General features: G+C 54.0%; 1 long non-coding RNA gene across 1 annotated transcript; it reads right to left on the reverse strand.

Moving 5' to 3' along the window:
* Positions 1–938: 938 nt before the first annotated feature.
* Positions 939–9,751, reverse strand: LOC125090637 (uncharacterized). The gene is made up of 3 exons (XR_007124404.1): positions 9,582–9,751; positions 7,671–7,731; positions 939–3,892 (listed from the first exon to the last, which is right to left on the reverse strand). It is a non-coding gene; the product is annotated as an uncharacterized LOC125090637 (long non-coding RNA).
* Positions 9,752–10,016: the final 265 nt, after the last annotated feature.

The following is a 10,016-nucleotide window of genomic DNA, read 5'->3' on the forward strand; positions in this document are numbered from 1 at the left end:
GTAGGTTGGTAATTAAAGCAAAGGGATGACAAACACGAAATTTGGGATATTCCTGTTACCCCTCGGAATGGAAGGAGACACAAATGGGGACGTGGATATGATCTAATCACGTCCTATTTCTTAAACCGGGTGGTAAGGAAGCAGGCAGTGACTGGATCTTCCGATCCACACCTTTGTTGTGCGTACTGTTAGTGGAATCCACCCCAATTCTCACGACATGCTACGACAGGTGGGACGGGGCACTGGGTTGTGGGTTAGGCTGAGTCACCTCTGGGGAGCCGCCTGTGGAATGATGACAACCCAAGCAGCACACTTCCCTGCATTAACTCTTAGATTGGTCCCTCACCATGGACTGGGCAGGAGCCGGGGGTAGCTCAGCCAGCTCGCAGACCGGGGAAGCTCAGTCCTTCGTGGGCTCGTCCGACCAGCCGAAGCACGACTAAGCTGAACACAGACGTCCCTTTCCTTTCAGCCAGGGCACATTTTATTACCACAGCATGTTGCTGCTTCTGAATGCTATTCCATTGGCCTATTACTTCAATTAATTGTGTCTGTTTTCAGATGAGGGAATATTTAGGGGATTTTAGAAAAAGGTAGGTTTCCCCCCTCGATGATGTGGTCGGCATTATCTTCCACAACGTAGTCACCTTACCTAAGTCTCATCTGGGAAGGGAATAAGAAAAGGAATTAAAGGGACGCCTGGGTGGCTCAGTTGGTTAAGCAGCTGCCTTTGGCTCAGGTCATGATCCTAGCGTCCTGGGATCGAGTCCCACATCGGGCTCCTTGCTCATCAGGGAGCCTGCTTCTCCCTCTGCCTCTGCCTGCCATTCTGTCTGCCTGTGCTTGCTCTCTCTCCCTCTCTCTCTGACAAATAAATAAATAAAATCTTAAAAAAAAAAAAGAAAAGGAATTAAAACAACGAGATTATGAACATACACTGAGTCATAGCCCTTCTACCGCGGTTTCAAGTCCTGGCTGGTTCTAACCCAGCAAGGGCCAGCTTCTTAGAGCTAGAAAGGGTGGGGCTCTTTGTTTACCTGGTGGTCTGCTTGTTAAACAACACAGCCGGAAATAATTTTGGGGGGTGTGTGTGCCTGGGGGGCTCAGTCGGTTAAGCATCTGCCTTCCGCACAGCTCATGATCCTGGGGTCCCGGGATGGAGCCACACATCAGGCTCCCTGCTCAGCAGGATAGACGGCTGGCCTGGGAGCGGGACTTCCCGGGAGCAGGTGCACCGAGGGGGAGCCAGGGCCCAGAGGAGACCGTTTGTTTGGGCAACTCAAATGCAATGTCCCTTGGGATGGTTTGGCTTCATCGAATCAATGGCTGGTCGTTCTGCTCCGAAATGACCCACATCCTAGAAATCGGAGAGAACCACCTCTTTCACGAACAAGCTTTTGAGTAACTGTAGTGCTTAAAATGTCGTGTGATGGGCCACCACAGCTGTGTTTCCCTTGGTCTCCGAAGCCTATAGATGACAACCAGGGACAGGGTAACAGCCCAGGCTGCCTCCCTCCTGCTTTGGCCTCTGTTCCTCCGGTGACCTCAGCTTTCTACAGGGCAGAGCCCAGCCTCGGTTCCACCAGAAGCCATCCAGAAGCCCTGCAGGTGGCGGAGAATGGGGCGTACCCCTTCCTGGAGGAAGGAAGATGCTGGAGAACAAGGGGGCTGGCACTCAGGGAAGCTCCACACAGGGCAGGAGAGGCCGGGGCAGAGGAGGGCAGATACCAGAAGGCTTTCAGCAGGAAGGCACACGGCCATGGCCGAGGGAGCAGCGGTTTCGACCAGCGAGAGGGAGACCAGCCCCGCCCGCTGCCCTTGGTGGTGCGAGCGGCCAGACTCCTTGGTGTCCTTAGCGAGATGTGTCCCCCAAGTGAGGTTAAGGGCCACTCCCAGCACTGCTGACATGGCACGCGTGGGAATTTCCTGCACCGGCAGGTTCTCTAGGCAGCCCTGGGCGTCCTACTGTGTGTCGCAGGTAGTGTCATGGTCCCCAGGCCAGGGGCTCCGTCCTGCAGGCCGCCCAAGCCCCCACACCAGCCGCAGGTACTCCTGGCCGCGTGGCTCTCCACCCGGGCTCCCACGGCCCTGTCCTTGGGCTCAGGAACTCGCTCCAGTGGCTCACAGAGCTCAGGAAAACACGGACACGTGCCGGCTTATTCCAGAACCCAGCATAGGGTAAAGGACGCAGATGAGCAGCCAGATGGAGACGCACAGAGGGCAAGGTCTGGGAGGACCCTCGTGGGGCTGGGGGGCATCACCCCCTCCACACCCCGCATGTTCACCGACCCGGGGGCTCCCTGAGTTCCCACTGCTGGGAATTTCATGGGGATTCCTCACGTGGGCGTGATGGAGCACGAAATCCATCTCCAGCCCTCTGCTCCTCGGAGGATGTGGGGTGCGACTGGAGGGGCCCCGCCTCTGATGCCAGCTCCAGCCGCCCTGACCTGAAGCTATGCCTCTTCGCCTCATTCAATCACATGTGCTCCTGCCCCCCAGGAAATTGCAAGGGGGTCCTGGCTCCAGGTCAGGAACTGGGAGCAGAGAAATGGAGGCTTTGTATTTTATCACAAAGGTGTGATGAGAACCTGTTGTAGAAGGTGGAGAGGCAGACCCGGCAGTGGGGAATTAGAACATGTGAGCATCTTGGGGTGGGTTCAGCCTTCCCTGGGAGGGTTCTGGGGAACAGAGCTGGAGCCCCAGCCGTCCTCTCTGTGTGAGTGTCTGCCCGTTTGGGTGGGGGTCTGATGGGGTCAGGAGGATCGGCCTGCTGGTGCTTTGAGATAAAGCTGAACCAGGAGGCTGAGGTCTGGGGAAGAAAGTTTCAGAGATGGGGTTGAGCTGGAGCAGGGACACCCTGTCCCTGATAAGAGCTGAGGACGACAGGTCCTTCTGCATGCAGCTAGGAAGGGGCCAGAGGGAGGTCCCCCCCAGGCTCAGGACTTAGTTAAGATGGGAGGAGAGGGAAGGCGTGGGTGGTCAGCCCCACAGGGTTGCTCGAGGTTGGAATCCTTGTGGGAGGAACGTCAGTGAACTGGAAGACCCAAACGTGCTCTGTGTCGGCGGCTGGTGCTGCGCCCAGTGCCGCACCCCCCGCCCTGTCCCGGGGAGCGGAAAGCCGCAGCCCTGGGCACCTGAATTCCCACATCCCACGGGGTGCTCCGGTGTACTTCACGACACTCTCCCTGGGCTTCTCCTAGTGGTCCTCAGAGGACGGGGGATGTGGTTGACGATGGAATCAGAACAAGTGCTGTCCTCCAACGTGTGGCTGGGGCTCAGATGCCCAACTTCTCACTAATGGAGAACAGGTTTGGGGGACAGGTGCTCCTCGAGTCGTGGCCTGCTCCAGGCTGTGTGTCTTGCTAGGCATGGATGACACCTGTCCTTGTCAGCACTGAGAACTGCAGCTTGTTGTGGGTAGAACAAGGGCTCTTGGAATAGAAAGGAACCTTCTAGATCATCCATAGGAGTCTTCTTCCTTTGTCCTTTCTTTAACAATTCTTCCCAGCTCCAGCTCCTCAAATTTGGAACTGCTCTGCCAGAAGCTTGGTCCGGAGGAGAGGAGGGTGGGGAAAGGGACGGGGGAGGGAGATGGGGGAGTGTGGGGGAGGGGATAGGGAGGGAGCTGGGGGAGGGGATGGAGAAGGAGAGAGGGAGGAGATTGGGAGAGGGTGGAGGAGGGGATAGGGAGGTGGTGGGGGTAGGGAGGAAAGGCTGTGCTGTCTGTGCCCATGTAAGGAGGGGTGCAGCCCTTCCGATGGCTCTCAGAGCCCCAAGTCTCAGCCCGCTGGCTTCAAGGAGCCTCTGTCCTCCTCCCCCACTCGTGCCGCAGGTGTTTCCTTGAGAAGCTGCTTGCTGTCCTTAGAGCTGTCCCCCTCGGCCTCTCCTTCCACTGGACACAGAGCAAAGCAAGAAAACAGCTTAGTCGTTGTTGCAAGTGCTCTGGGAACAAAAACATCCCTGTTTCCCGCCTGGAACAATGCTTCCTTCTCCCCACCAGCTTCTAGTGATCCCTCTGAAACAGAGGGGCAGTGTTAACCCCTGATCTCCCCCAGGCCCCTCCACACTCCACTCCAGTTCTTCTGCCTGCTTTCTCCCCTCCCCACAGCGGCTGTCCACGCAGCCTGCCATCCCTCCAAGGGGACATGGGTGGGCAGGACATGCGCATGCTTGAGGTGAGTGGTGACAAGGGCACAGGGAGAGAACTCGGCCTCCGCACTTAGGGCGCCTGCGTGATGATTGCCCTCTCCCCACTTTCCTGCCCCTTGTTTTCCGCTGACTGACACACATTCCAATCCGGTGGATGGGATCCGGACTGAGTTAACGCAGCTAGACCATCTCCTCCGGTCCTTTGTGTCCCGCTGTCCCTCTGGGGCGTTTGGCAGCTGGAGACAGGGTGGGGGGGCTCGACACCCTGCAATTCATGACTCCCAGCCCGGTCCTGCAGGCCATCTTTGTCCACAGCCACACCGCCCACCAGGGTCCCACTGGGCCGCTCTAAGTAGGAAGCTGTCTGTAACCGCCTGACCTTGAAACCCAGCTCTGTAACCACCTGACTTGAAACCCAGCTCTGTCCAACACGTGTGCATGTAAACGAGCTCCCCAGAGCAGAGTCCTGAGCACCAGGAGAGGAGGGTCTGGTATGCGGAGAGGCTGGACCAGAGGGGGCGCGCCTGTGGTTTCAGGACCGGTTGTGTTGTCGCGGCCCAGGCTGTTCACGTTTTCTCTGAGTCATTCCAAACTGCTTTGTTGAGATACCACTGACATACGAGGAACCGTGCGTACTTGAGTGTGGACATCTGCGCACACGTGTGACCATCACCATGGTTCAGAAAGTGAGCGCGGCCACCCTCCTCCACTTAGGACCACCTGCCCCATCAGAAGCCCCTCCTGGCAGATTCTTGAATGGCGTCCCTGTTAACCTACTTGCTTGTTTTTTTTTTAATCTGAGAACTTTGTCAAGACACAAAATGATCCATTGATTGGCAAGGAGGCCACACTGGGAAGTGAACCATGTGGCTCTGCCCCAGTGTGCATCTTTGACTCTGTCCTCAGGGACAGAGCACTGGGAAGGGGTACAGGGGAGGGGAGGGAGAGAGGGTGGACGCACTTCCCTGGGAGTGGTGCCCCAAGGCCTTTGCGGCCCCTTATGATCAGCCCAGTCCCTCCCCTGGTGGCCCACGTGGGCCGGACCGTCCCCTAGGAGGTCCTGTGTACCCACCCTGTGCCAGGCATGGTCAGCAAGCTGTGTGGGGAATGGCACCCAAACACAGTGGGGACCATCCCTGGGATAGGGCTTCAAGGGTCAAGGATGGCACAGGAGGAGAGGGGCTTATGGAAAACCTGCTGGAGGGTTGGAATGGGATAGGGCTGCGGGCCAGACAGACCGCAAGACAGGCCACTGGGGTAGGGTTCCACACTAACTGAACACACAATGTGCGTCTGGCCCTATACTTGGTGTTGGGAGGCTCGGAGGAAGCTTGAGGACTCCCATGGCTCAGACCTGCAGAGGAAGAGCCAGACACACGAGAACACTGGGGGCCGAGACTTCTAAGTGGTCTCACACAGCCCAGGGCATCGGGGGAGCTTTCCTTAACCCAGCGCTGTGTGCTCTGAGCTGCTGTCCATCTGAGACCTCCCTGGAGCCATGTCTGCTGCCCCCAGGCTTCACGGTGGTCCTTGGTTGCGTGGCACTGGCTGGGATCCTGCTTGCTGAGTACTCTCCCATCACACCATCTACACTGTCCCTTGACCACTGACAGAGCCTTTAGCAAACACTCACACTTGTGGCTCTGGGTAGAGTGCCAAGCAGGTGCATGCCTGCGGCCACATTTAATCTCCACTCCCACCCTGAGCTGGGAGCAGCCTGTTGCAGCTAAGAGAACACGGGGCCTCAGTGAAGTTTGTAACATGTCCAAGGTCGCCCACTGAGAGGTAGCAGAGACCTGGCCCTGGGGGATAGGGTTCCAAAAGCTGGTTCTGCCCTCCCACGCAGCATAGGACCCGCACCCAGGAGCCAGGGCTCTATCTCCTTAAGCAGCTCCTCTCTATTCTAGTGACAAGATCCGGTGAGTAGGTCTAGAGGCAGGGTCAGCCAGAGAAATGGAGCCACTAGGAGACAGATTTGAGAGGTACGTTTTAAGCAGGGGCTTGGTTGGTGGGATGCCGGGGAAGGCTGGGAGTCAGAAAGCCCTGGAGCGGGGGGGCTGTGGCGCTCTCAGGGGGGAGCTGAACCTCTAAGTCTGCACAGGGGTCTGTTGGGTTCTCTGTCTGTGGAGGACCCTGGCTCGTAGACCCGTTCCTGCTGCTCAACAACCTCATTATCTCTTGCTGTGGTCAGTCTAATTTTAGACTTTCTTGTTTGCATGTGATGGTATCTCATTGTGGACTTCACTTGGATCGTCCTGAACATTCTACTGTTGAGCCCCCTTTCCTGTTCTAATTGGCCATCAGGGAATCTTTGGTGAAATGTTTGTTTTTAAATACACTTTTTCTTGTTGGTTTGTAGGAACTCTTCCTTGGCAAGTCCTTTAGTTTGTGTGCAAACCCTCACTCCCAGTCTGTGCTGTGCTTCTCATTTTCTTAATGTTCATGAGATAAGCAGAAATGGCCCATTTTTATGGATCTGATTCAACCCTTTAAGTCCTTAGTGCATTTTGTGTCCTACCCTGAGATTGATATTTTCTACATTTTTCCCAGGAATTTTATAGTTTAAGGCTGTGGTCCATCTCAAATTTCTAAATTCCATCTTTAATGCTAATAAGTTATTTGTAGCTTATTTTGGGTTTTCTATGTACACAATCCTATTATCTCTGCATAGTCATATCTTCCCTCCTCAATTCTCACACTTTTTTTTTTCTTGCCTCATAACACTGGGCAGATTCTCCAGTACAATTTGAACAGAATAGTGATGTATGAAGATTCTAATACACCTTTCTCAATATTTGGTAGAAACCGTAGACAAAACATTGGTGACAAATACGACCAAACTGACCTATACAGAACATTACGTAATACACACAGAATGCATTCAAGTGCTCACAGAACATTAACCAAAATACACGGTCTGCTGGGCCATGAAGGAAGTCTACAAATTTTAAAAACCTGAAACCCTATAGATTATAGTCTTAGACCACAGGGGAATTGAACCATAGACATAATGAAAAGAAAACCAGAAAGTCTTTCAATGTTTAAAATTGAACCTAACTTTTCTTTATCTCCCAAGAGTCAGCGAGGGATTCGCAGTGGGAATTCTCCACCTTCACCGCACCAGGGCTCGGAGACAACGGCACTCTAGAGGGCACCCACTCTTGGAGGCTGCACAGGAATTAAGGCTCAAATCAGAGCTCTGCCCGCCCCAGCCACACCCTGCAGCCTTGGCCTGTGGCTCCCCCCCACCAACCCGCAGCTGCCCTTTCTGGTGGCCCTGAGCTAAGGGGCTCAGCATGGCCATATGGGATTGGGAAGGCCAGTCTTAACTACTTCTAGTTACGATGCTGCTACTGTATTGTCCTCATAGGTCCCAAAACACAATTTGAGTGAAAACAATGTGTCATATTGTCCTCAAGTTTTTGAAAATAAGCTTGTGAGCTATCTATTAGAAATGTTGATTCAATCTGTTTTCATTCTTCTGGGACAATAAACAGCCCCAAATCATGATTATGACTTACCGAGCGCTCGCTCCTGTGATACATCGCATGGAGTCCTTGTAGAGTTCTCCCTTTCAAACTCCTAAGTGGAGATGTGCCTATGATTAGTCACATTTTTATATGGTTAGAGACTATGTAAGTCACACAGAATTTTATCAGGGTCAGAAACCAAAGTAGGGTCCCCAAATGGACCCCAAATCCCTGTTTATTCTACATACGGTGCTATTTTCCCTCTTACCTCAGGTCTTAGTAACCTGGAAATGTAACAAGCGTGTGGCTAGCTGGAATTAATTCAGCTGGCCTTTTTCTTTTTTCTTTTTTTTTAACCTATGTCTATTAAAATAATTATCTGGGTGGAAGACCTTTGAGTAAGGTACTCAAATAACCCTAGGAATAGAGACATTGTAATGTTTTTCTGATTTTACAGTCATTGGAAGGAGATAAGTTTTCTCATTGATTCAGCCCCCAGTATCTTCACAGCAGGAAGACAAGTCTGAAACAGTATTTAAAAATAGCTCAGCCTGTTCCACAAAAGGAGCAAATGCTAATAATAAATATCGCTAAAATATTCCCTTACCTACTGTTATTTACTTCCCAACCCTTGTAGTCTTTACATGTTGTGACTACGATTTATGTCACTCAAAATTTGCAGGGAAAGAACTTACACAGAGTATCTGAGCTTTAGGGGTACTTAATGTTTAAATTAACTGTGACAGTTAGCTACTTTGTTCTGTTCTAGAAGCCCAGTGAATGGGGCCAGAGATCGCTAAGATGTCTGGCAGTTCTGAAATTCTGACTTTAGATTACTTCTATGACTCAGAGACTCGGGCAAGAAGGGGAGGAGTCCAGCAGCTGGGAGCACCTCTGTTAACCTGTAACCAGGTAACATTCTGTAGGTGTCACTGTGGTTTCTTTGTATTCTTGCTAAAGATTGTCCCAAGTTCCCCCACTTCAGTCATAATTATAACAATAATCTGTTTTCTTTTTAAATTATAAAATGGGGCTCCTGGGTGGCTCAGTGGTTTAAGCCTCTGCTTTCTGCTCAGGTCATGATCTCAGTTCTCTGCTCAGTGGGGAGCCTGCTTCCCCCCTCCTCTCTCTGCCTGTCTCTCTGCCTACTTGTGATCTCTGTCAAATAAATAAATAAAATCTTTAAAAAAAAAATCCTGCTGGTTAACAACAGCACAGAGGACGACGTTCTTGTGCATGCTGGACCCTTGGGCGCAAACCCAAGCATTGTGAGTTCATCTCCAGTCACACACAGACTCATAGTATGAGGATGCTTTGACAGCCTAAGAAGCACTTAGCCATTCCAAGGGTGGAACCAGAAGGGGATGCTCTTCCCTCTCAAAGCACTAGTTTCAGGCTCTTAAAATTGCCTGGGAAGGGGGGCCTGGGTGGCTCAGGGGGTTAAGCCTCTGCCTTCAGCTCAGGTCATGATCTCAGGGTCCTGGGATCAAGCCCATAGCTGGAGTTGGGCTCTCTGCTTGGTGGGGTCCTGCTTCCCCCTCTCTCTGCCTGCTTTGCCTACTTATGATCTCTCTTTGTCAAATAAGTAAATAAATAAATCTTAAAAAAAAAAATTGCCTGGTAAATGTGTGAGATCCTTGCGTATCCTAACGCCCAAGCCTCGTTGGGCCTGGGAGCAGCTGACTTTCTGCAGAGCCAGGACCGCCCCTGCCGGCAGGACGAGCTCCCGAAGGGAAGGGGCGGTGCTCTCCCATAGTCTGCAGCCCCAGCGGGTCCGCGGGGGAAGGGTAGGTGTGTGTGGGGGGTCCCACTCACGACCCCGCCCACGCATGCAAACCCGCGGGACACAGGAAGGGTCAGGAGTCTGTGGGGGGTCCTACCCACGACCTCGCCCTCGCCCACGCATGTAAGCCCCAGGGTCCGCGGGGAAGGGTGCGTGTGGGGGTGGGGGTTCTTGCTTACCGACACCACCCACGTGTGCACAGCCCCAGGGTCCGCGGCAGGGACCCGGTGTTGTGTGAGTGGGTGGGGGGGTCCTGCCCACGCCCACGCCCACGCGTGCACAGCCCGAGGGTCAGCAGGAACGGCCAGGAGTCGGGGGTGGGGGTTCTGTCCGCCATCCCGCCCACGCGTGCAAGCCGGCGGGGTCCGCAGGAAAGGGCGGGTGTCTGGAGGGCTCTGCCCCTCCCCAGGTTGCCCCCCCGCCACCCGCGCCCACGCGTGCGCAGCCAGGCGGGGCGTTGGGCTTAGGAGGGGCCGAGGGTGGCCACGTGGCCCCGCAGGAATGCGCGGGCGTGAGGGTGGAGCGCGGCCGAGGACGGGCAGGCTCGGAATCCAATGGGCTCCCGGCACCGTCGGATCAGGCCAATCAGGGCGTGGGGGTGGAGCTGCCTCCCT

This window comes from Lutra lutra, chromosome 2 (genome assembly GCF_902655055.1).
Source record: "Lutra lutra chromosome 2, mLutLut1.2, whole genome shotgun sequence".
NCBI lineage: Eukaryota > Metazoa > Chordata > Mammalia > Carnivora > Mustelidae > Lutra > Lutra lutra.